Source organism: Heterocephalus glaber, unplaced genomic scaffold (assembly GCF_053883595.1).
Source record: "Heterocephalus glaber isolate CG9 unplaced genomic scaffold, H.glaber_assembly_v1.0 deba00001452, whole genome shotgun sequence".
NCBI lineage: Eukaryota > Metazoa > Chordata > Mammalia > Rodentia > Bathyergidae > Heterocephalus > Heterocephalus glaber.
Window position 1 is genome coordinate 21,091,919 of NW_028258302.1, and position 25,685 is coordinate 21,117,603.

General features: G+C 37.4%; 1 protein-coding gene and 2 pseudogenes across 2 annotated transcripts in view; 1 reads left to right on the forward strand and 2 right to left on the reverse strand.

Annotated features, from left to right (window-relative positions):
- The first annotated feature begins 1,687 nt into the window (after positions 1–1,687).
- LOC101711672 (phospholipase A2, membrane associated) overlaps positions 1,688–25,685 on the forward strand; it is a 35,888-nt gene continuing 11,890 nt past the window's right edge. Inside the window, exons 1-2 of one of the 2 annotated variants that reach the window (XM_087215675.1) lie at positions 1,688–1,863; positions 2,165–2,317. The gene's annotated coding sequence lies outside the window, so the exon portion shown is untranslated. The remainder of the gene's footprint in view (positions 1,864–2,164; positions 2,318–25,685) is intronic. The other variant, XM_087215676.1, reaches the window with a different exon arrangement.
- On the reverse strand, positions 4,909–5,998 carry LOC106009861 (bcl-2-like protein 13 pseudogene; annotated as a pseudogene).
- On the reverse strand, positions 6,033–20,404 carry LOC147827272 (bcl-2-like protein 13 pseudogene; annotated as a pseudogene).

Consider the following 25,685-nt stretch of genomic DNA (forward strand, 5'->3'; position numbering starts at 1 on the left):
AGTTCATCAAAGATAACTGTTGAGAACACTTTCTATTTTCCTTTCTTTTTATTTCTGTCTGTATGACTATTAAAAAAATAAAGCTTTACAGATTAAGTTCACAATCTTCACAGTCCCTTCTCCCACCTATTTCTAATTTTCTTTCCTTTCCTTCCCAAAGATAACCAGATGGTGAAATTGATGAGTATTCTGTCCAGCCTTGATACTCCTGCAACATATATGTGTCTATAAATGATGCATAACCTTGTTGCCTGGTTTTCATTTCACATGAGGGGCATGACAGTTGCCTTAACTTACTTTGATAATAGATAGATAGATAGATAGATAGATACCTCTAGATCTGATTTATGCTAAGGTATGTAATGAAAAGTATAATATTGGATCATAGAGCAATTATATTTTCCCCAAAATTTTACTTTGAGAAATTTTAAATCGACTGAGAATTTCCAACAGTAATACTGCAACACTTCATCAGTTGCTGACATTTTTGCCATAATTGCTTTATCGCTTTACTTCTGCCCTCCCCACCCCCCCCCCCTGCCTCTCTCTCTCTCTCTCACACACACACACACACACAATTAGTTGAGGATAAATTACAAACTACAGACATAGTTTCTAAATAATCCCTATCCTTTGTATCCAGTTTGTTTGCTTTTTCCAAGTCCAGAATTCAAATAAGAATCAGGCATTGCTTCTAGTTACTGTAGCCCTTTAGTCTCCTTTAATCTAGAAAGTTCTTCATTGTTTTTCTTTCATGACATTGACATTCAAATCCAAGCCAGTTGCCTTGCAGAATGCCTCTCAATCTGGGTTAGTCTGGTTGCTTCCTTGTGATTATCAGCTTAACCATTTTTAGTAGGAATATGATGTAGGTCAGATTATTTGCTAGACCCTGCAGGCCTGGGTCACTAATGGCCCTTGTCCCTCTGGAGCTCCAAGTACCTGTAGCCCTCAAACCAAACCCTGGGTTACGGATTGCTGCCACTGGCCTCTGTAGCTCTCAGACACTGCCTGGTGCTGCAGAATGCTACCATTCTCCACTGCAGACCTCTTGCTGAGTTTTGCTGCTGGTCTTTGGAACTTTTCAGGGATGGTGGCCCCTACTGTTTATATCTCTTTTTCCCCACTGTGCTGCTGGGTGGGGATTGAACTTCTAACCACACTGCCAAGATAAGAAACCTGAGCAGATTTACAGGCCTGTTCCAGCCCACACTACCCAAGAAATAAGTCACAAGCAGATTTATAGGACCCTCAGAGTGAGGCTTTATTTGAACAGGGCCTGTGATGTAGCACAGAGGTAGAGGGAATTGGCGATGGGAAGGGGTGTCAGTGTGTAAGATGAAGCACTCTTAGACCAACCTGCTTGCATGGGAGCAGCAGGCCTGTGATTGGTCCAAAATGGTCCAAAATGAAGCTTTCTGATTCAAGCAAAATCACGTCTTTGGTATTTTAACTTGCTTTCCTTGGCTGTTAGTGCAAATGAGCACTTTGGCATGTGCTTTGTGACCATGTAGACTTCCGCCTTCATGAACAGACTGTTTATATCTGTGTTAACCACTTACTAGTCCAATTATTTAAATACAGAATGACCCAAAATTGCATAATTTTTGTTTTTTAAAGATATATTATCTAAATTATCTATATCAACAGAAACTATAAAAATGACAATTTTATCAAATTTATTCAATACCAGAATGAACTGGTTGAAATGACACCTGCCGAGTGACGCTCAGGGTAAACTGCTAATGGTTAATTCCGACCATTTTGCCCTCCCCTGCATCCTGGTCCCTCCCTGCTGTCCTCTGTTGGAGACTTGGGGAGCAGGGAACAGGCTCCTTCTCTGGAATGAACTTCTCCCGGGAGGTAAGAAATTGGTGACCAGGACAAAAATCTTTTGCTATACGTATTGCAAATATATTCTTTAAACATGCCGGTTGTTCTTTAACTTTATTTCTAGTATCTTTGTTTGTATCAAAACTTTAATCTGCTTTTAATATCTTGTTTGAAAAGTCCTTTACGAGCCTGGGAACATTAAGATACTTTTCTTAATTTTCTTCTTTTCTAAAGTTTTAGATGTTTATACTTAGGAATTTAACCCTTTAATACATTTCAGTTTATTTTGGTGTGTGCTATTAGGCTGAAATTTAATACATTTTGTTAACAGGCCAGCCTTTCCCCATTGATGATTTGCAGGACTAAGTATGGAACCCAGAGCCTCTTGCGTGCTAGACAAATGTGTACTTTTCTACCGAGTAATCCCCCAGTCCCTTCCCTTCCATTTTAATGCATTCTCGATCATGTAAGTTTCCACCTATGGGTAAGTCTATTTGTGGATTTTGTTTATATTGCTTTGATCCATTTTTCTATATTTGCACTGATATATTTCTGCCTGATTATTATAATTTTCCAAAGACAAGCGTGATGGTGCTCACCTGTAATCCTAGCACTTGGGAGACTGTAGAAGGAGGATCACCACTGGTCTGAGTTACATAGTGAGTTACATAGTGAGTTCAAAGCTAGCCTGAACTACATAGTGAGACCTTGTCTCTAACAAACAAACAAAAAAGTTTTTAAAAAATCTTCATACATAAGCTAAAAAAAGACTTCCATTCCTAAAGGACTTTCTTCTTCTTTAGAAATGTCTTGGTCATTCTTTTTTTTAATTCATTAAGTTTATTAGTACATTTTAGGTATACAATATGATGACATTCATCATTTGGAATTTGTACCTTTACATGATGTATCTTGGTTCTTAATTTTTCCCATTCCCCTGCCCTCCATTCAACCCCTCCACCCCTCCCTATTTACGAAGACTTTGTTTCTGTTTTTACCTTTTCTCATATTTAATCCTTTCCTTTCTTTCTTTTCCCCTACCCCTCCCACTTCCCCTTCACTTTGGAACTTTTCTTCCTATTTCACATTATCTATTCCACATTTTGATCCATATTTACACTTTCAGTTTCTCACATCAGAGAAACTGTTGCATATTTACACACGTGTGTTCTACTTATTTCACTTAAGAGTATGGACTCAATATGCATCCATTTAGCTATAAATGTCGCTAGTTTCCCATTCTTTATGATTGAGTAGTACTTCATTTTATATTAAAAAAAAAAACCAAACACATCTTCTTTAACCAGTCTCCAGTTGATGGGTAATTGGGCTGTTTCCAAGTTTTAGCTATTACAACTGTGCTGCTATAAATATGAGTGTGCATATATCACTGTGGTATGATTCTTTCAGTTCTTTTGGGAAGATACACAGCAGAGGAATCATTGGGTCAAATGGGACCTCTAATCCTAGTGTTTTGAGGTATCTCTATACTGATTTCCAAGTGGTTGTACCAGTCTAAACTCCCACCAACAGTGAAGAAGCTTTCCTTTTTCCCCACAACCCAGCTAGCATTTGTTATTGGTTGATTTCTTTCTGGTCTGAGGTGGAATCTCAGCATTGTTTTCATATGCATCTCTCGAATGACCAGTAATGTTGAACTTTTTTTATATGTTTATTTGCTGTTTCTACTTCTTTGTCTGAGAAATGTCTGTTCATTTCAGATGCTGATTTTTGGATTAGGTCTTTAAATTTATCTGATGTTTTAAAGTTCTTTATATATTCTAGATAGTAGGCCTTTGTCTAAGGAACAGCTGGTAAAATTTTTTTCCCACATTGTGGGTTGTCTCTTCACTCTGTTGGTGGTTTCTCTTGCAGTGTAGAAGCTTTTTAGTAAGATGAGATCCCAGTTGTTGATTCTTTGTGTTAGTTCATGTGGACTGAGGTTTTGTTCATGAAATCTTTTCCTATGCCAATGTCTTCAAGAGTTCTACCTAACTTTTCTTTTTTTTTTTTTTTTTGGTGATCAGGGTAGGTAAAGTATTTTTATTATAAATCTCAGGATCTAAAAAGTAATTTGTTACATTGACTAAGATAAATCTGAGATGACTTCTTATCAAGCTTGTGGGCCCTGCAGAGTCACTGTGCCCCTCAGCTGTGAAAGGATACAGCCTAACCCCTCCTGAGGGGTGGGATCAGCCATGCTGCCCCTCAACCACACAGTGGCCTGGGTCCCTCCAACTTCTTTCCCTTGGCATCTGGGCCGTGAAGAGTTCAGGTGAAGAGGACTCCATACTGTGAAGGCCAAACTAGAACCTCACAGTAGCCTCAGACTTAAAGTTTAAGCTTTTAATTCTTACTTTAAATTTCAGTGATATTTGGGATTGATAAAATATTTATCATTTTATTTCAATGATAGCACAGTTAATATGTCCCAATTCGCTCTGTAAGTCTGAGGACAACAATCCTCACTTACCACATAATAAGAGACCCACAGAGCTGGACGACCAGTCCTGGGACAGGCCAGATACTGGAATATACTGACCCAGGGCCAGACAGCAGCACACGACCCCCGAGGTGCTGGCAAGTCAGTCACTACAGACAAGTGGGGTGACCATGACAAAAAGGGCTTAAAGAGGCCCCGCTGGTTGGGTCACCACCCCGCCTCTAAAGACAGATGTCTCTGCAGCCAGTAACTTACAGGTTAGGGAAGCCTGGGCCTGGTTTTTTGTTACTGTCTATTTAATTCTTTCAAGATTCATAAAGGCAGCATCTCTGCAAAGAGAAGCTGCAGGAAGCCTCGGGGGCTCATCGGGCATGGCAGAGGCATGGGGCGGATGAACCCTCTCCCAGGGACCGGTTGAGGACATGGGGAGAAGAGCAGCTCAGTGCCTGTGGGGTGGTGCGACACAAGGCCAGTGCCCTTACACTACAGGATGGTGGGGGAAGAGGAGGCAAAAGAAGACCTGCTGCGGAACACAGGCTGTTCATCAGGACAGACTAAACTCACAGCTAAGCCTGGGAGTTTCTACCCCAGGTTTCCCAAAAATAACCCTCTCCCTCTAAAGCAGCGGACCTCCACAGGGGGTGACTTTGCCCACAGGGGACATTTGGCAATGTCTGAGACATTTTTGGTTTCCTCACTGGGACGGGGTGCTACCAGCATCTAGTGGGCAGAGGCCAGGGACATTGGTGACATCCTCCAGTGCACAGGAGCCTCTCTAACAGGGGAGCATCGAAATGCAGAGAAATCTTGTTCTACAGGGAGTACTTTAGTCATGATTCTGAGTCTAGCATGAGCCAAGGCCCCTGGAATTGACGATGAGATCATAGTGAATGCACCCTATCTACCACTGGCCCCAAAGTGTGGGTCAGGCCACTGCTTGTTGAGCAGACATCCCCAATTCTCTCAGCGTGTTCCATAAATGTCCAATCAGATGCTGGCACCTCAAATTCCAGCTAATACAACTAGAACCTTAGACCCTTTTCATCTTCTTTCTCTTCTGAAAAAGCCACTGTTTTCTTCTCAGAGCCAGGGCGACCCCAACTGCCACTGCCAGGAGGGCCACAGCAGCAGCCCCTCCGAAGAGCGTTATAGACTTGCCCTCAGGCACAGAGAAGGCCTTCACCTCCTGGGCAGGAGGGCACTCCCTGCTGAGTCTCTCCTTCCTCACAGGGGCCTCCTTTTCCCTCAGCAGTGAAGGGGGCACCCCCTCATCCACTTCATGAGGCTCCATGATGGCTGCTCTCACCTCTTCTTCACTGAGTTCTACGAACAGAGACGGAACAAGGCTGACTTCCTCAACTGTGATCACTTCCGGGTCAGGTTCCCTTGTCTGCAGCAAAGAAGTGGCAGTGATGTGTGGAAGCAAGGGAGCAGGGGCTCCAGGCAAAGCCTCTTGTGGCTCCTTGGTAGGCAAGCCAGAAGCAGCCCTGGCCACCTCCTCTGCACCCTCAGGGATCTCTTCTTTCTCCACATGCACAATATCAGAGTTGGAAGAGTTGTTCTCACTCTTCTTTCCAGCTCCGTTGCTATCCAAGCTTTTGACTTCTTCAGGATCCATTGCAATCTGCTGCCAGGACTCAGGGCCAAGGGACACTGGGAGGCTTTCTGTATACCAGCTCTGGCTTGCTGACATGGAGACAGGCAGGCTTTCCAACTGCCAAGAGGTTGTTACGGTTGGAGACTCTGGGGGGTTGACTTATCCAGAATTGTCACTGGGCAGAATGTAAATGTCATTGTTGTCTTCTGCAGTGATGCCAGAATATTCCTCCTCTTTGGACTCAAGACTGAAGACAGTGGCCCAGCCACCTTGCTGAATGATGTACTCTGCAGCATGGTCCTCCAGATACGTCATGCCAAACTGCAGCAGTGTACTCAAAGGCGCTTGGCCACGTCTTGTCAACTCCAAAAGCATTTGGTGTAGCAAAATCAGAGGCACCAAAATCTTATTCCAGCCGCTGGCATGAACTGCAGTCTCCAGTATACACTCTCGATATGCCTGATATGTCACTGGCTGGCTAAGGAGCATTTGCAATGCTTTATGCAGAGGTTCTTTCAGTTCTTGGGACAATCTTTCTCCAAGATGGGCCAAGCAATCTTCTATTGAGCTTTCTGGGTTAGCAGGGCTGAACACGTGAGAAGTGTGACTATCAAAGCCTGTGCTGGTGAAGGCCTCAGAAATTTCTTTGTCCAGGGATTTTAGCTCTTCTTCAATTTCAGATTTAACTTTCAATAAAACTTCTGGGTCCAGAGATTGTGAAGCTACATCTAGTTGAATCCCGGAGTCTGTCCCTGTATGTCCTCAGCAAACCAACTCAAAAGTCCATTTCTTTCCTCTCCCACTCTCTCTAGTCAGCCAGAGAGGGAGTGGTAGACAAGAGTGCACCAGTCCCTCTCTTCTGACTCATATAGCAGGAATCTAGGCCAGTGCTTTTTTCTCTACCTAACTTTTCGTCCAGCCAGTTTAGTGTTTCTGTTTTAATATTTAGATGTTTGATCCATTTCAATTTTAGTTTAGTGCATGGTGAGAAATATAGGTCTAGTTTTAATCTTTGGCAAGTTGAAACCCAATTTTTCCAGCACCATTTAATAGGGAGGCTATCTTTCCTCTAGTGAGGGTGTTTGGCTCCTTTGTCGAAAAATGAGGTGGCTGAGTGTGTTTGGAGTTGTGTCTGCATCTTTTAATCTGTTCCACTGATCCTCAGGTCTGTTTCTTTGCCAGTACCATGCTGTTTTTATCACAGTAGCTTTGTAGTGTAGTTTCAAGTTGGGGATTGTGATACCCACTACCTTGTTTTTGTTGTCTAGAATTGCTTTTTATATTCTATGTCTCTTCTTGTTCCAAATGAATTTTTGGACTGTTTTCTCAAGTTCTGTGAAGTATGCTGTTAGAATTAGTTAGGATTGCATTGAATCTATATAGCAGTTTTGGAAGTATGGTCATTTTCATTATATTGGTTCTTCCGATCCAGGTGCAAGAGATGTCTTTCCATCTTCTGATATCTTCTTTGATCTCTTTTTTCAGCGTGCTGTAGCTTTCAGAGTAGAGGTCTTTGATTTCTTTCATTAGGTTGATTCCTAGGTATTTCTTTTTTTTTTTATGCTACTGTGAAAGGAATTGTTTCTCCAGTTCCTCTCTCAATGAGTCTGTTGTTCATGTACAGAAAGGCTATTGATTTTTTTGTATTGACCTTGTATCCAGGTACTCTACTGAATTTGGTTATTAAGTCTAGAAGACTTTTGGTGGAGTTCTTGGGGTCTTCTCTATAGAGTATCATGGCATCTGCAAATAATGATGATTTGACTTCTTAGTTTCCTATCTTTATTCCTTTTATTTCTTTCTCTTGTCTAATTGCTGTGGCTAATGTTTCCAGAATTATATTGAACAGGAGTGGTGATAGTGGACATCCTTGTCTTGTTCCTGGTTTAGTGTGAAAGATTTCAGTTTTTGACAATTTAGTATGATATTGGGTGTTGGTTTTCCATAGATGGCTTTTATCAGGTTGAGATAAAGACTGTCTATTCCAATTTTCTGCAGGGTTTTTATCATGAATGGGTGTTGGATTTTGTTGAATGCTTTTTTTTTTTTGCATCTATTGAGATGATCATATGATTTTTGTCTTTGGCTCTGTTAATGTAGTGTATTACATTTATTGATTTGCATATGTTGAACCATCCCTGCATCCTTGGGATAAATCCCACTTGGTGAGGGTGTATGATCTTCTTGATGATCTTCTGCATTCTGTTTGCCAGTATCTTATTGAGGATTTTTGCATCTATGTTCATGAGGGACATTAGCCTATAGTTCCCTTTTTTGGTTGGGTCTTTCTCTGCTTTTTGGGATCAAGTTGATGCTTGCTTCCAGGAATGAATTTGGGAGTATTGCTTCCCTTTCAATTTCATTAAAGAGTTTAAACAGTAGTGGCAATAGTTCTTCTCTAAATGTCTTGTGTAATTCAGCAGTGAAGCCATCAGGACCCAGGCTTTTCTTTGTTGGTAAGGTTTTAATTATGTTTTCAATTTCATTGATTGATATTGGGTTGTTTAGAAATGTTAGGTCTTTGTTCAACTTTTGTAATTTGTATGTATCTAGAAATCTGTCCATTTCGTTTGTGTTTTCCATCTTATTGGCCTATAGGTTCTCAAAATAGGTATTGATGAGCCTCTGGATTTCTGCTGGGTCCATGGTAATTTCATCCTTTTCATTCCTAACTGCATGGATTTGGGTCTTTTCTTTCCTTTTTTTTGATAAAGTTGGTTAAGGGTTTGTCAATTTTGTTTATTCTTTTGAAGAACCAACTCTTTGCTTCATTGATTTTTTTGTATCATTCCCTTAGTCTCCATTGCATTGATTTCTGCTCTGATCTTTATAATTTCCTCCCTTGTATGAGCTTTGGGTTTGTCCTGCTCTTCTTTTTCTAGAAACTTGAGGTTCAGGATTAGGTTGTTTATTTGAGCTCACTCTGCTTTCCTAATGTGAGTACTCACTGCTCAGAATTTCCCTTGTAAAACTGTTTTCAATGTGTCCCATAAATTCTGATATGTTGTTTTGGCATTGTTACTTAATTGTAGAAACTGTCTGATTTCTTCTTTAATTTCCTCTGGGACCCATTCATTATTCAGGAATGTGTTGTTCAATTTCTATGTATTTATGAAATTCTTGTGGTTTCTTTTGCTATAGATGTCCAATTGCATCATATTATGATCTGATATTATATAGGAGATAACTCTAATTCCTTTGCATTTACTTCAACATATTCTATGAGCAAGTATGTGGTCTATTTTGGAGAACAAAATGTGTGCAGTTGAAAAGAATGTGTATTCTGATTTTGGGGGGTGGAACACTCTGTGAACATCTGTTAAGTCCATTTGTTCAACAGTTTAGTTGAGTTTTAGTATTTTGTTGTTTATTTTTTGTCTAGTTGATCTATCTATTTGAGACAGTGTGGTATTGAGGTCCCCAGTACTATTTTATTAGTGCTTATTTGACTTTTCATGTCTGTTAATATTTGTTTTATATAGTTGGGTGCACTAATATTTGATGCATATATATTTATGATTGACATCTCTTCCTATTGGAAGGAGATCCTTTACAAGGATGTAGTGGCCTTCTTTGTCTCTTTTAATTAGACTTGGTATGAAGTCCACTTTGTCTGCAAATAGGATAGCTACTCCTGCTTTTTGGGGGGTTCCTATCACATGGAGTATTATTTTCCACCCTTTCATTTTCAGTCTATGCATTTCTTTTTGAATTAAGTGTGTTTCTTGTATGCAGCATATTGTTGGAACTTGCTTCTTGACCCATTCTGCCAATCTATTTCTTTTGATTGGTGAATTGAAGCCATTAACATTAATGGTTATAACTGATATGCATTGACTTATCCTTGTCATAAGCTTTCCCTATTGTTGGATTCTCCCCCTTTGCATTTAATTTCTTGTCTTGCCTGATGGATTCATTCTTCTGGGCTTTGTGGGTTTATGACCCTCATTATCTTTTCCTAGGATATTGTTTAAAATTTTTTGGAGGGCTCGTTTGGTATTCATGAAGTTCCTCGGGTGTTCTTTGTCATGAAAGTATTTTCTTTCTCCATCGATTTTGAAAGGTTGTTTTTCAGGGTACATCAATCTTGGGTTGGAGGTTGTTTTCTTTTAGGGCTTGAAATACTTCACTCCAGGCTCTTCTTGACTTGAAGGTTTGTGTTGAGAAATCTGCTGTGATTCTGATGGGCTTTCCTTTGTATATGATTTGTCTCTTTTTCTCTAACTGCTTATACTATTTTGTTCTGTTGGGTTTCTGGAAACTCTACTATAATTTTTTTTTGTTCACAGCTAGTTGGAGTCCTATATGCCTAACTTATCTGTATGTCAAATGATTTTCTCTTGCTTGGGAAGTTTTTTGCCATTATTTTTGTGAACAGTGTCTTTATGTTGTTTGCACTATCTATTATTATTAATATTATTATTATTATTTTTTTTTTGGTACCGGGGATCGAACTCGGGTCCTTTCACTTGCGAGGCAGGCGGTGGAACCACTGAGCTAAATCCCTAGCCCATCTCCTGTTTCTTTATTAACATTAATCAGTCATATGTTTTTATTTTTGGTATCATCTGGTAGCTGCTTGATTGATTTCTCATGGTCCCTTGCTATTTTAAAGAAATCTTTCTTTTCCTTGTCATTAATCGCAATCCTGTCTTCTATATCTGATATTCTGTCCTCACATTGGCTCATTCTTCTGCGTAAACTTTCAATGGAGATTTTATCTCCTGGATATCTGTTTGCATCTGTTTTATGGATTCCATTTGTTTCCTACGCTGGGATTCCATCATGTTCCTCAGCTCCTCTATTTATTTTTTATCTGTGTCTGCTCTAGAGTTATTAATAATGTCTTTCACTATGGGAACAATCTCTGCTGTCATCTGAGAAATTATTTCTGATTTTATTTTTTCCAGATCCTCTTTTATTGCCAGTTCAGGGAGTCCAGGTGATTGAGTTTCAGATTGTTCCATCTCGTTGCCCATTGGGGTTGCTTTTGGTGATCTGGAAGTCTGGTTTTGAGTCTTGTTTAGGTGTCTTCTCATTTCAGCTGATGCAGTCTGCTGTGCCTTTATTGAGGTGACTCTTTGCTCTTCCAGTTGCTTCAATTCTCAACAAGCCTCAGAGAGACCTTCTCTCTGCTGCTCACCACTACACCAATTCCAAGGTCAGAATCATGACCTTCCAAATCCCCATGCTGGGCCTTTGGCTGGGTCCTGCATGCCCAAGCCTCTGGTGTCTGGGCAGGGCCCTGGCTGGGGCCTGCACACCCGCATCGCTGTTGTCCAGGTGAGCTGCTGGGCTCTGCAAGCACTTACTGATAATATCTGGGCAGGTCTCTGGCTGGGGCCTGCACTGCCAAGTCACTGGTGCCTAGGCAGCATGTCTTGGTTATTCTTAAACCTTTATTCTTCCATACAAATTTTAGAATCAGTTTTTTAAATTTCATGAAAACTCTTACTGAGAGTTTCATTTTTTATTAGAATTGCCTCGTATTTCACAGATTACTTGGTGATATTTACTCTTCCTCTTAAACATAACACAGTCTTACTCTCTATTTCTTCTTATATGCTTTTCAATAAAGTTTTGTTATTTTTCTTCATAAAGGTTTTTACATATATTTTCAGATTATTTCTATGAATCCTATATTTTTTTTTCTTGCTGTAAGTGGCAATTTTTCCATTACATTTTCTAATGGGTTACTAGTTGTACAGTACATAGGAATGCCAACCATAGGCTGAAACCATGAGCCAAAATAAACCATGCCTCCTTTAAGTTATGAGTTTTGGATATTTTGTCCCAGCAATGGGAAAATAACTAATACATGGGCCACAAAATATTTATGTTTGTTCTTGTTAAGTGCATATCACACTATAGAGCTAATGGATACTTTGGGGACAGTAAGGACGTGTTGCTTGTGTGAAAAGGTGTCATAAGCAGATGGCAAATATGAGGCCCCACCTCTTAAAGGTCCTTTTTTTTGTACTGGAGATCGAACTGAGGGCCTCGTGCTTGCATGGCATGCACAGAGCTAAATCCCTGGCCCAACTAACTCTTAATAGTGCCACAGTGGAGATCAAGCTTCCATCACATGAACCCTTAGCATACAAACCAGAGTAAAAACCTTTCCAACTATGCTTTCTTTATTGTTATTCTAAGCATGTTCATTCCAAATCAGGGCTTAGCTCTTCCTATTCCAGGAAAGGGTTTCATGTTTTCAGCTGCATCTCCCCCAAGCCTCACGCTCCTCTCTCATTTGGACCATAGAATGTGGCCATATGAGGCTCCTGTAAGTCCTGGGCTCTAGAAACTTTGGATTGCAATTCTGTCCAGTGGTGAGCTAGCCATGACCCAGACATCACCTCAGTGCTCCCCAATTGAGGCCTAGAATTCATCTTGTTACTTACTACTTGGTGTCTAGAAGGGGCCCTCTGTACCTGCATGGTTACCATTCATTCATTCATTCACTCCCTCACTGAACACACATTGATGGGGATAACTCTATTCAACAGGCCCTGTACTATATGTTATGGGACTAAGAAGTACAGTAGCTTACCATCTCCCCTTGCCAACTCATAGCAGAGCCTCTCTGAGATTTCATCTCAGGGGAGAAGAGGGGCTTGCTTTCATTACCCTAAGGCCACCAAAGACTATCCTCTCAGAGCATTTTCCTGCTTGCCTCTTGTGTTCTGGAGCTCACCACTGGGTTTGGACCAAAGGACAATTGTTTATACCTCTTCATAATATAAATAGAGAAATACAGGAATATGAAATGCAGAAAGTCTCCTATCTAATACGAAAGACTAGTCAATATTCTCAAGGGTTTGGGATACAGTCCTTCCAGACTTTGGAGGTTTCCTTCTTTGGGGGCCTCACTAGATACATGAATATAAACATATAAAGGTATGTAACATTTTACAAAAAAGATGTGGGCTGACTTTCTGAAGGAAGAACTGGAGGTGGCCTATCCCTAAGGCAGTCCCTTGAAATAAGATATCTGGAAACAGAGATTCTACTAGACTCTGTTAATTTCAAACATGAAGAAGCCCATGTTCATATTTGTGCAGAGATTTATAATGTGACTATCACAGTCAGGGCAGGAAGAAGTGGATATGAGATGAACCATCCTAGAGCAACAATTCTTAAAGTGGAAACAGAAAGAAATGTGCTCTCTGGGAATGATGAAGAGGTGGATTTATTTGTGTTTTGGGTCAAATCTCAGGGACCAGCCAGAGTAATGAAGAGATGCAGTCAGCCTAGAAGAGAGGCCAAAATCACCAGGCTGTGAGGTCCAGGGAGGACTGTCCAGTGTAACCCCCTGCTACAGCAGAACACTTGCTCCCTTCAGCACCCAAAGGGACTGTGGGCCTCTTCCTAAAGATCATTTCAACACTAGCCAATGGTTGCCTCTGGGTCTTAAAACTCTTTCCAAAGAAGGAGGTTGTCTTTACGTTCAGCCTAATCTTGCCTCTGCTCTACGGTCTCTGAATTGATTGGTAATAGGAGCTGAACAATAATAGTCTACCTTTAAAGCATGGTCATATATATATATATATATATATATATATATATATATATATATATATATATATTTGGTGCTGGTAATCAAACTCAGGACCTTGCAGTTGCCAGGCAAGTGCTGTGCCGCTGAGCTAACTCCCCAGCCCTCAAGCCTCATATATTGAATCTTATTTACAGAATTTGAATCTCCTTTAGCAACTTAGCTTCAAAAGAGACCAGGCAAACTGTTTACAAGAAACCTACTTATTTAAAGTACATATACAGATTAAAAGTAAAGAGGTAGAGAAAGATATACCAGGTTAACAGTAATCAAAAGAAATGGGAGCAGCTGCAGTAATTTTAGACAGAACAGGCTTCAGAGAAAGGAAAATAATCAGGGATAAAGAAGGCATTTACATAATGATCAGGATCAAATTTTTTAAATTGGTGGTACTGGGGATTGATCCCAGGGCCTCACACTAAGCTATATCCCCAGGACTTTTTAAAATTTCATTTTTTTTTTATACTGAGAGGTCTCATTAAGTTTTTCAAGCTGGTCTGCAACTCATGATCTTCCTGCCTCAGCCTCCTGACTATCTGGGGTTACAGGTGTTCTTCACTGTGCCCAGCTCAATTCTTTAATAAGACATAACAGTCCTTAATGTGTATGCACTAACAACAAAACATCAAAATGCAAGGCAAAAGCTAATAGAATGGAAAGAAGAAATAGAAAAATTCATTATTACAATTAAAAATGTTCCTTTCTCTCAGTAAGGGACAGAGTCACAGGTAGAAAATCAATAAAAACATAGTTGAATTGAACAACATCATTAATTAGCAGGATCCCAAGAACATTTATAGATTACTTCATCCCAAAACAGCAGATGACACATTCTTGAGCTCTCATGGATGTTCACCAGCATAGACTATATTCCGAACCATAGAAGACACTTTAACAAATTGAAGAAAATATAAATCATATGTGTATGCTCTCAGACCACAGTGGAATTAAACTGAAAATCAGTAACAGTTATCAATTAGTTAGAAAAATCTCAAATTAATTGGAGATTAAATGGTACAGTAGTAATGCAAAAGAGTGAAGTTCATTTTGGTATATTGGAAGAGGCTTATAACATTTTGATTATTTTCAACATCATTGCTCCTCCTCCCTTGCCTCCCCCCCTTGCCCCTTCCCTGTCTCTAAAAATCTACCTTCTAGTTTTTGTCATCTCTCCTTTATTTTTTTCATTTATTAAGATTTCTCATATAAGAGAAAATGTGATAATTAGTTTCATGAATCTAGTTTATTGCACTTAACATCATGGTCTCCAGTTCCAACCATTTTCCTATAAATGACATGATATCATTTTTCTTTATCCGTTCATCTGTTGATGGCCATTTAGGTTGTTTCCATAGCTTAGCTGTTGTGAATAACACTGCCTATTCTTTTTGAGGCTATAACGAGGAGTGATATAGCTGGATCAAGTGCTATTTCTATTTTTAGTTTTTTGAGTAATCTCTAGACTGATTTCCATAGTGTCTGTACTATTTTGAATTCCAACTAACATTGTAGAAGGGATTTTCCCCCTCAATATCCTCACCAACATTCATTGTTTTCTATGTTCTTGAGAATAGTTATTCTTACTATCGTGAGACAGAATCTCAGTGTAGTTTTGGTTTGCATTTTCCTAATGATGAAAAATGTTGACTATTTTTACACTATAAGATATTTGTACTTCTTTTGAGAAGTGTTAATTTAATTCATTTGTCTATTTATTGATTGATTGGGTTATTTGGAGGAGGTTTCGAGTTAATGTTTTTGGAGTTCTTTATATATTCTAGATACTAGTCCTCTATCAGAAGAGTAGCTAGCAAGGATTTTCTTCCATTTTATAAATTGTCTTCTCACTCTGCTATTTCTTTTGTTGTGCAGAAGCTTTTTAATTTATTGTAGTCCCATTTGTTGAATCTTAATATTATTTTCACTGCTATTAGAGTCCTAGTCAGAAAGTTTTTGTTTGTGCATATGGCTTCAGATATTTCCCCTATGTTTTCTTCCAGCAATTTCAAAGTTTTTTATTTTTTATCTAAGTCTTTGATCCATTTTGATTTGATTTTAGTATAGAGTAAGACGTAAGGATCAAGTTTCAATCGTTTGAATGTGGATATCCAGTTGTCCCGGTACCATTTGTTAAAAAGGATGACTTCTCTTCAGAATATGTTCTGGGCCTCTGTGTCAAAAATCAGAAGGTTGTTTGTTTCTGTGTCTTTTGTTCTACTCTATTGGTATAATTTCTGTTTTTGTGGCAATATCATGCTGTCTTTGTCACTGTATCTTTGTTTTAGTAGTTTTTAGAGGGGAAGGGTTTTTTTTGTTTTGATTTTTGTTTTTTGTTTTTGGTACTGGGGATCGAACTCAGGTCCTTGTACTTGTAAGGCAAGCAGTGGAACCACTGAGCTAAATTCCCAGCTAGGGGGTAGGGTTGAGACAGGGTCTTGCTATGTAGTTCAGGCTGGCCTTAAATTCAATATGTAGCCCAGTCTGGCCTTGAACTCTTGGCAATCCTCCTGCCTCAGCCTCCCAAGTGCTGGGATTACCAGTATGTGCCACCATGCCTGGCTCTGTTACTATATCTTTGTAGTATACTTTGATATTGGTTATTGTGATGCCTCCAGCATTGCTCTTTTTGCTCAGGATTGCTTTGGCTGTTCTTGGTCTTTTTTGTTTCTGAGGAGAACCAAAGTGCAGAGCTGTTTAGGAGTTGGTAGTTTGACCCTCGGTCAGGGTGGGTAGGAGGGTTCTTCCCAGGAATTGTATTAAATCTGTAGATCACTTTTGGTGATATGACAGTTTTTGTTGTTGTTGTTATTGAGTCCTTATCTGGTTTTAGTATCAGATTACTTCTGGTTCATAGGTTAAATCTGCAAGCATTCCTTTCTTTTCAATTTCATGGAAAAATTTGAGGAGTATTGGGGTTAGTTCTCTAAATATCTGGCAAAATTTAACAATAAGTCCTTCAGGCCCTGGGCTTTTCTTAGTTGGGGACTGTTTTTATTACTGATTAATCTCATTGCTTGTTATTGATCTGTTTAGATTTTTTTATACCTTCTTGGTTAAGTTTTGGTAGGTCATATATGTCTAGGAATTTACCCTTTTCCTCCATTTTTTTTGATTTATTAAAATATAAGTCTTAAAAATAGTTTCTAATAATCCTCTGGACTTCAGTGGTGACTGTTGTAATTTAGCCTTTTTTTGTCTCTTATTTTATTAGCTATGGCCTTGTCTCTCTTTCTTTTGGTGAGTGTGGCTAAAGTTTTATGAATTTTGCTTATCTTATCAAGAAACTAATTCTTTATTCTTCAATCTTCTGTATGGTTCTCTTAGTCTCTATTTCACTAACTCTCACTCCAGTTGAGTCTGGTTTTTTCTTGTTTTTCTAAGACCTTGAGATACATCATTAGGTCATTTACTTGCAGTCACTCTGATTTTTTAAATGCAGACATCCAAAACTAAGAACTTCTCTCTTAGAACTGCTTTCATTATATCCCACAGAATCTGATGCTGTGTTTCCACTATTATTTGATTCTATGAATTTTAAAATTTCTCTCCTGGTTTCTTCGATGAGCCACCAATTGTTCAAAAATATATTGTTCAATTTCCATGTGTTTGTGTAGTTTCTGTGGTTTCTTTTGCTGCTGATTTCTAGCTTCATTCCATTATAATCTGATAAAATATATTTTATTATTTCAATCTTTTATACCTATTGAAACTTGCTTTTTGGCCTAAAATGTGGTCTACTATGAAGAAAGTTCCCTGGATATTAGTTAAGTTCATTTGATCTATATTGTAGCTTAACTTCTGATGTTGCCTTGCTGGTTTCTTTTTTCCTCCAGTTGTTTTATCTATTTGTGAGAGCAGGATATTGAGTCATACTTGATTTCATTGTGGTCTATCTGTCCCATTATGTTAAGTAGTGTTTGTTTTATGAATCGGCATGCACTAATGTCATGTATGTATACATGACATTATTAGTATGCATATATTTTTAATAGTTTTTTCTTCTTGGTGAATTGTTCCCTTTACCACTATTCAGTGACTTTTTTTTTTTTGTATTGGGCATTGAACCTAGGGCTTTTGCATTGCACTATGTCCCCAGACCTTTTGATCTTTTTAAAAAAATTTTGAGATAGGGTCTCACTAAATTTCCAAGGCAGAGCTGGAACTTGTAATCCTCCTGCCTCCAGGCCCCAATGTGCGAGATGCACCAATGCACCCAGCTTATAGTGATCTCGTCACCTTCTGTTGCTAATTTTAGTTTCAAGATTACTTTGTCAAATATTACTATATATACTACTTGCTTTTGAAGTAATACTTTCCATCCTTTCACTTTTACTCTATGTATGTTTTTTGTAGATTAGGTGTATTTCTTGAAGGCAACATATAGATGGTTCTGTTTTTTGATCTAAACTGTCAGTCTCCGTCTTTTAATTAGGAATTAAGAACATATAAATTAAGTGTTATTATTGAAAGTTATGTACTAATTTTTTTCATTTGGATGTTTTTCTAGTGTTTGATTCATTTCTGACTCTCACTTATTTATCTATGCTCCCAGTAGGATTTATTCTTTTCTTTAGTCTCATAGTTGGGGTTGTCTTTTTCATCTATGTTTAGCAATCCCATAACTATTTTCTGCAATCCTGGCTTAATAGTCATTAATTTCTTTAGTTTATGCTTATGTTAAAAAGTCTTTAATTCTCATTCAATTTTGAAGCAAGACAATTTTTGCAAGACATAGTAATCTGGATTGGCAATTGTTTTCTTTCAGGGTTTGAAATACATCATCCCTACCCGCCTTGCTCTTTAAAGTTTCTTCTGACAAATCTGTTGTAATTTTGATGGTTTTGCCCTTATTAAGTAATTTGACATTTCTCTCTAATAGCTTTTAATTTTCTTTGTTCTAAAATTTTGGCAAGTTGACTATGATGTGTAATTGAGGTGTTCTTTTCTGGTTGTGTCTATTTGAGACTCTAAATTCCTCTATTACTGGGGTATCCATCTCATTCCCAAATCTGAGAAACTTCCTACTGTAATTTTAATGAGTAGGTTTTATATACTATTAGCCTGCATTTTTTCATTTTCATTAAATCTAGTCTTTTGGAGTTCTCCAAGATGTCTTGAGTGATCTATTATTGTTTCTAATTCTTTTTTCTTTATTACTGACTAAATGTCCTAGTACATCTACCTTGTCTTCAAATTGTGATATTCTTTTTTCTGTCTCATCTTTCCTGCTGCTGAGAGTTTCAGTTGAGTTTTTCATTTACTAACTAAAGTTTTCATTTCCAGGATTTCTGCTTGATTCTTTTTCAGAATGTATATCTCTTTTCTGAAGTGATCTTCATATCCTACATTGTCTTCCTCTATTTATTCAGTTGTTTATTAGTTTCTTCTTTTAGATCATTGACAATTTTGGTAATTGATTCATTCAGTTATTTATTTGTCTCTTCTTTAATCTCATCAATCATGTTAGCTATCAGCTTAAATTCTTTGTATGGAATTTCACCCACTTCAATATCTGTGGTATCAGCTTTTGGGGAGTTCTGAATTTTGGGAAGATTCTTGTTGCTTTGTTTTCTTTTGACTCTTGTGTTTTTGTGTTGTTTACAGATCAGTTGATCTGGTTTCTCTACCATTATTTTTAATAAGTGGCTTTCTCTTTGCAATGTGCCCTGGGCTATGGGTATATCGCCATATGAAAGTACCCATTCAGTCAGTTCTGAATGCTAGGTTCATTCCCCAGCACTCCTTTGAGAGGAGAAAATAACTACCAGTAACATCAACAACTAAAAATCAAAGCACATATTAACATATAATTAAGAACTTTTTCAAAAAGATCTCTACTATTTCACTAAGCCAGGAAAAAATAGAGAGAGTAGTAATATACAACTGGCCAGAGAAAATTGAGCATTAGTGATAGTCAGATTAATATTAGTTATATATATATATTATTGAGAATAACAGAGACATATGAGAGAAGGTATAAGAGAAGAAGTAAAGAAAGAAGAAAAGGGAAGGGAATATAAATTGGAAGTGAGAGAAGAGATACAGAGATTGAATTCAATTATTGTACTAATAGTAAAACAAAATTAGAAAACCCTATGAAGCAATCATTAATATGGAAAAATGTGACAAAACAACATAGAATACTATAGAACCAAAGAAAGAAAACAAAACACACTTGTATACACACACAAATCAAATCAAATCAAATCAAATCAAACAAAAAAATCAGCAATTAAGTAACAAAATAAATACTAGGAATAATATACCTTCTTGTGAAGGTATTTCAAATGGGGAAAATTAGTGAACACTGCTTGATGTAAGGAGGGTTGTGATAAGGTTTTTTTTTAAGTCCAGAGTTCTCTTTCCTCTGTCCAAGTAGGACAAACTGTTAAGGGTATTATATACTGAACTCAAACTCTCAGTTTTCACAGGTGAGTGCTAAGGCAAAACTGTCAGTGGCAGGGCTCAATTCACACCCATTTTCTCAGTGAGGAGAAACTGTGTGTGCGTGTGTGTGTGTGTTTGTGCACACACACCTGCCTGAGAATGAGAGTGCAGAGAGAGTTGGAGATGTCCACAAAAGCTCTTACTCGCCTTGCCTGTGGAATAGTCTGGATTGTGGGTCCCACTTCCAGGGATTTATAGTTCATGCTCTTAGACAAGGCTGGCAAGTGTCTATGCTGCAGCATATATTTTAAATATCTCTGAGCAGGGGAGAGTCAGTTGGGCACATAGGTTCTGCACCGTTGATTAGGGTGAATATCTCAGAGCAGCTTTTCAGGGCTTCTGCCTGTAGTCTGCCACGTCCAGGAGACTCTAACATTCTCAAGATGATGGTGGGAAGTTCACAGTGCTTCCTTGGGTGGGTCTCAATCTGATGATCCCACACTGCTCGCACATCACACTCCTGGAGCTTCTCAGCCAGTGCCACCAGGGCTGCTTCTCTTTCCCCCCAGCTCTCCAAGTTTCTGTCCATGCTGCAGCCCTCTTCTTTCTTGATTCATGGTTCCGGTGACACCCAGGGCCCAACAACACACTTCTTAACAAAATATAGGTGAAAAAAAATCTCAAGAGAAATTTTAAAATATTTTGAAATAAATTAAAATGAAAATAAAGCATCAAGATTTGTGGAATATGAGCTGGGGAGGTAACTCAGTGGCAGAGCACTTGCCTAACCTGTATGAGGCCCTGGGTTCAATCTTCAGTGGTTAAAAAAATTATGGGATGCAGTGAAAATAGTGCTTAAAGGGAAATTTATGGTATTGAATGCATATATCAGAAAAGAAGAAAGTTCTAAAATCTGTAACCTAAGCTTCTACTTTAGGAAATAAGAAAAAGAAGGTAAAATTAAATCCAAAGTAAGCATAAGAAAAGAAATAAAAATTAGGGCAAAAAAATCAATGAAATTGAAAACAGTACAACAATAGTGAAAATCTGTGACCCCCAAAAGCTAGTTTTTTTAAAAGATAAACAAAATCAGTAAATCTCTGGCCAAGGAGCCGAGACAAAAGAGTATGTAACTCACTAACATCATAAGTAAATAAGGAACCATCACCACTGTTACTGCGGACATTAAAGGGATTGTGAGCAACTCCATGCCTCAAAATTTGGTAGTTAGATGAAATGGATCAATTCTTTGGAATATACAATTTGCCTAAACTCGTACAAGATAGGTAATCTGAATAGGTCAATATCTATTAAAGAAATTGAATTAATACTAAGTAATCTTGAAGAACATAAACCACTAGTTCTAGATAGAAAAGTCAAGCAGACATTTTTTAAAAATTCTAACAGTTCTCTACAATCTCTCCCAGAAGGTAAAAGAGGGAATATTCCATAACTCATTCCATGAGGTCAGAATGACCCTACTCTAAAATCAAACAAAGATGCTAGAAAAGAAAATTACAAACATAAATATAAAAATCCTCAACAAAATATTAACAAGTCAATACAAGAATGCATAAAAGAATTTATACACCACAACCAAATGGGATTTATTTCAGATATGCAAGACTGATTCAAATCAAATTGATTTGAAATAAATTAATGAGAGAGAGAGAGAGTTCATAGTTCCTGGTTCATAATTCTCTCTTCAAAGCAGTCTACAGAAATGAGAATTACTCTTGCCTAAGTCATAGAGACTTTTATGTGCCCCTGCCTTTCTCTCTTGGACCTGGCCAAAAAGAAATTCTCTAATAGAAGTTCACAAGTTTTCCATATTCTGGAGCGTTGCCCCACACCCTGAAGGGAGGAAGGCTGTACAGAGAAGCCAACAACAGTGCTGAAGCAGGCAGGCCTGGCCCATTCAGTCTATTGGCATCAGGTTACATCCTTCTGTCCAATCCATTCAAGTTAAAATTAGCATTAACTGGCACATTGGAACAGGTAATGATTTTCTGGATAGGACCCCCAAAGTACAGGAAACAGCAGCCAAAATTGATAAATGGTATCAATATCAAACTGAAAAGCTTGAGGGACATCAAAGGAAACAATCAGCAGAGTGAAGAGCAAACCTAGAATGGAAGAAAATATTTGCCAGTTAGTCATCTGACAAATGGTTAATATCCAGAATATAAAGAGAACTCAAAAAAACTTAATAAAATAAGAAATAAATAGTCCAATTTAAAAATGTACAAATGACCTGAATAGATATTTCTTGAAAGAAGAACTACAAGTAGCCAATAAATATATGAGAAAATGTTAGGAATCAGGGAAAAGAAATTCAAAACTGCAATGAGATATTAGCTCACCCCAGTTAGAATAGCAATAACAAAAACAACAACAACAAATGTTGGCCAGGATGTGGAAAAAAAGGAAACTCTTATACACTGTTGGTGAGAAATGTAAATTAGTGCAGCCACTACGGAAAAGTGTATGATGTTTCCTCAGAAAACTAAAAAGAGAACTACTGTACTATATGATCCAGTTATCCCACTTCTGGATATATATCCAAAGTAAATGTAGTAATCTATAAAAGAGTTACACATGTGTCCATGTTTATTGTGGCATTATTCACAATAGCTATATGCTTCTGTCAATCAACAGATAAATGGACAAAGAAAATGTATATATATATATATATATTATTCATGATAGAAAATGAAATCCTGTCATTTGCAGCAAAATGGATGGAACTTGAAGACATCGTGTCAAGCGAAATAAGCCTTATACCAAAAAATAAATATTGCATGTTCTCTCTAATATGTGGAAACTAAACAAAAAGTCAATACATCGTGTACAGGTACAAACACCCAATGACAAATGTAAATGAATTGTATACCTAAAATGTACCAATAAAAGAACTTAGAAAAAAAAATTAAAACATTGGGTCCAGGATTTAGCTCAGTGGTGCTGCTGCTTGCCTTGCAAACGAAAGGTCCTGAGTTCCATCCTGAGTACAAACAAACAAACAAACAAATAAATAAACAAACTGATTATTCCTCCCATAGAAAATAAGTAAAAATATTGCATAAAACAATTTTTAAAGATTAAATTATTAACCACAGATATTCATGTTCAGTTTTGTTTATGAGGTGATCGTTGTCTTTTTTCTTGGAATAAACTGAAAAATACTGTATTGGCAAGCTGATGGAAAAAAAAACAGTGAGTAGTAGGGACTGGGAAGATTTCTGAGAATTAGGGGGTGACAAGAATAGAAGAAAGGTGTATGGGCTTAGGGCATAAGGCCATAAAGCATGATGAATGCACACTGTATACAAGTATGAGAATTTCACAGTGAGTCTCATCAATATCTGTTAATACAAAAAAAGTTTTTTTCAAATCTATATGAGGAAAACTACAACACTTTGATTAAAGAAATCAAAGAACTACATACATGGGGAGATATCCCACGTTCATAGATAGAAAGTCTCAATATTGTTAGGATGGTAATTATTCTCAACTTGACCTATAGATTCAAAACAATCCCAATCAAAATCCCTACAAGTTCTTAGGTAGATATTGACAAGCTGATTCTAAAGTTTATAAGGAAAGATAAAAGATCCAGAATATCCAACACCTTATTGAAGGACAAAGTTGGAGGACTGGCACTACCTGACTTGAAGACTTAGTATAAAATTACAGTCCTCAATATAGTATGGTACTGGCGTAGATCAATGGAACAAAACAGAAAACCCACAAGAAATATAGTCAGCTGAACTTTGGCAAAGGAACAAGGACAATTCAATGCAGAGACAACAGTCTTTTCAAGAAATGTTGGTGAATAACTGGACATGTACATGAGAAAATAAATAAATAAATCTGGAAACAGGCCTTATATTCCACAAAAATTAGCTCAAAATGAGTGGTAACCGAAAATGTAAATCACACATCTGCTGACAGAAGTGTGGTGTTGATTGATGTGTGTAGAAGGAAAAATATTTTTGTTTTTTTTCTTTCTTTTTTGAAACTGAGACATAATCTTTGTATATTTTCATGGAATAGAATAAGAGTTCAATATGTGTATATAATGTGTAATGGTCAAATCAGGATAATAAACACATTCATTTCCTCAAATGTCAATTATTTTTATGTGTTGGGAAGTTTGTATTCTCCTACATATTTTGAAATATATCGATAGAGTTTTATAACCAATAATTATTTACTGTTCTATAAAAAACAGAAATAATTCCACATCTCTGTTTTGGTGCCCTTTATCTAACTTCTGTCTTCTCTCATCCCTGATCTTCCTCATCTCTAGGTTTTATTCCATTCTGTTCTTCTGAGATCACAAATAAATAGAAACATGTGGCACTTGTTTTTCTATGCCTAGTTTATTTCACTTAACATAATTACCTCCAGTTCCATCCATGTTGCTCCAAATGAGAGGATTTTATTCTTTTTAATGACTGAAAATATTCATATATACATATATTTAATCTCACAACATACCTCAGAGTTTCCTTATCTATTCATTTATTAAGGGATACTTTGGTTGATTCTGTATCTTGGCTACTGTTAGTAGTGCTGCAATAAGCAGAGTGCAGGTATCTCTTTGATATAACTATTTTATTTCCTTTGGATATATACCTAGTAGTAGAATTACTGGATCATATGTTGGTTCTGTTTTTAGATTTTTAAGGCATCACCATATTGTTTTCTATAATGGCTATGCTAATTTACATTTCTAACAATACTGTGTCAAATTTCCCCTTTCTCTGTATTCTCAACAGCATTTGTCTTTTTAAGTAATGGTTATTATAACTGGTGAAATGATGTCTCATTGTGGTTTTGTTTGCATTTCTCTGATAATTAGACATACTGATCATTTTCATGTACTTGTTGGTTGTTTGGATGTCTTCTTTTGAAGATGTATGTTCTTGAGTCTATTTTAAATTTATTATTTAGGGTTTTGGTGTTTAAGGTTTTTTTTAGTTTCTTATATGTTTTCTATATTAAAACCCTGTTGGATGAATCCCATGTTGTTTGAAAATATTTTCTATCATTCTATGGCCCTTATTTTAACTCTTGATTGTTTCCTTTGTTGTGCAGAAGCTTCTCAGTTTGGTGTAATTCCATTTGTCTATTTTTACTTTTGTTGCCCTTGCCTTTGGGGTCCTATCCAAAGATTATTTGCCTACACTAATGTCTTCAAGTGTTCCCTATATTTCATTATGGTAATTTCATAATTCTGGGTCTTATATTTAGTACTGCTTTATTCTATTTGAGTTGATTTTTGTGTATGGTGAGAAGAAAGGATACAGTTTTATTCTTTTGTATATGTATATCCAGTTTGGGCATCACCATTTATTGAAGGGACTGTCCTTTCTCTAATGTATGTTCTTGGCACTTTTATAAAACTCCAAACTCTTAATTCTCCAAAAGCTGACCCAGGGACATCAATGGAAAGAAAATCAAAAACCAAATGACTGAAATACACAAAAGGATAAAAGAAGAAACAAACAAATAAAAAAAAAACAGTTCACTAAGGCATTCAGTGAGTGCAAACATGATGTAACTAAACAGATAATGGACTTGATTAACAAAATGATTAGTGAAATTAACAGACACAAAAAGCTAGCAGAGCTAACCAAAACAAGCAAAGCTAAGCAAAATATGAATGGTCACTTTAGCATATAATAAGATTCCATTAAAAGTTACCAAATAACAAAAGAGGAGTTAAAAAATCTGTTGAGATTCACGTGTTCTCTGCCATTATCCGACCAAGGTGCCCACTTTAACTCCTACAGGCCTACAGCCATGGCAGTCCCCCCAGCCTCCTATGGATGAAAGCCAGTGACTGAGTAGAAATCAGGCCT